The sequence below is a fragment of the Myotis davidii genome, unplaced genomic scaffold (assembly GCF_000327345.1).
Source record: "Myotis davidii unplaced genomic scaffold, ASM32734v1 scaffold6, whole genome shotgun sequence".
Classification (NCBI taxonomy): domain Eukaryota; kingdom Metazoa; phylum Chordata; class Mammalia; order Chiroptera; family Vespertilionidae; genus Myotis; species Myotis davidii.
The window spans coordinates 17,625,402-17,626,846 of NW_006383011.1; the positions used below are offsets into that span (position 1 = coordinate 17,625,402).

General features: G+C 52.3%; 1 long non-coding RNA gene across 5 annotated transcripts in view; it reads right to left on the minus strand.

The window, feature by feature from the left end:
- The window catches only part of LOC102761760, an 88,468-nt gene extending 87,369 nt beyond the window's left edge, over positions 1-1,099 (minus strand). For all 5 annotated transcript variants that reach the window (XR_001512277.1, XR_001512276.1, XR_001512274.1 and 2 more), the window contains exon 1: positions 780-1,099. This is a non-coding gene — a long non-coding RNA (uncharacterized LOC102761760). The remainder of the gene's footprint in view (positions 1-779) is intronic.
- Positions 1,100-1,445: the final 346 nt, after the last annotated feature.

Here is a 1,445-nt window from a genome sequence, read left to right on the forward strand (position 1 = left end):
AGTAGATGAGTGAATAAAAAAGCTGTGGAACAATGACACAATGGGATAGTACTCAGCCATAAAAATGGAAGGAAATCTTATTCTTGGTGCCAGCAAGAGTATTATGCTAAGTGAAATTAGCCAGTCAGAGAAAGACAAATGCCATATAATTTCACTTACATGTGGAATCTAATGAACAAAATAAACTAACAATCAAAATGGAAACAGGCTATAGAAACAGAGAACAGACTCAATGCCATCAGAGGGGAAGGAGGTCACAGGGCTGGGTGGAAAAGGTGAGGGGATTAAGCAAACACGCAAACACACACACACACACTCACAGACAGACAACAGTATGGTGATTACCTGAGGGAAAAAGTAGGGGGAGGTTGAAGAGGGTATAGGCGGGATACATGGTGATGGAAGGCGACTTGACTTGGGGTGGTGAACACACAATACAATATACACATGATGAATTATAGAATTGTACCCCTGAGACCTATATAATTTTAACCAACCCCAGTAAGTCAGTAAAAAAAGAAAAAGTGACACAGTTCTTTTTCAAGGAGCTGTCAAGGGAGCTCAACAGCCAAAGGGGAAATGACTAGGCAGGGCTGCCAAAGGTAGCTTCTGAGTGTCCACCTGGGAACGGGAAGGACGCAGCCAGGTGGGGTGGAGGGAGTGGAAGCCCGTCCCACCTGCGCGCAGGGAACTTTTCTGGACCATAAACCCCGTGAAAGCAAGAGCCTCCCATGTGATCCCCAGATTTGGCGCCAGACTCTTCCTCGTATGGCTCTTACCTCGGCTGCTGGTGCCTGTATTGCAGGAAGCCGGGGGCGTGCGCGCTGGGGAGGATGAGTTCGGTGCAAGCTTTGAAAGTGCCAGACTCCAGCTATATTTCATAAAGCGAGGCACTGCCTAAGGAGGCGGGTCGGACCTAGGTCTTCCTTTACCCTGTCCCCCGGCACAGTGCAAAGGTCCCCAACGTTTTCCTGTCCCACATTTCTGAGCCATGGGACGTTCCCACTCGGTTCGCGCGGCCACACTGAACGCCAGGGGCAGCAGCCTCCGCGCTGAGGACTCCGCACACCGGGATCTTCACAGTCGGCCCCTCCCCGGAGTTCTCGAGGGTTCTCGTCAGTCGGCCCGCGGCAAGCCCCAGCGTTCACCTGGGAGGAGTCGACCTCTGCCGACTCTACCAACTGAATAGCGTAGGGGTGGGGAGGCTGAACATGCTGGGATGAAGGTCATAACACGGAAAGTGAAACTCCATTAAATAACAAATAAAACCTCATTGTCATTTTAAACGTGTCGCGGGGCTCGTGTCTTCTCAGAGAAGTAGGCACTTCCATCTTCCAAGCGAAAACCGACTCAGGCCTCCCCTGGCGCCTGGCGCGCTGGGCCTTGGTCTCTCCCGCGCCGGGCGACCCCGGGGTCACGTGCTCCCCCTGTCCTTCTGGAGGAAC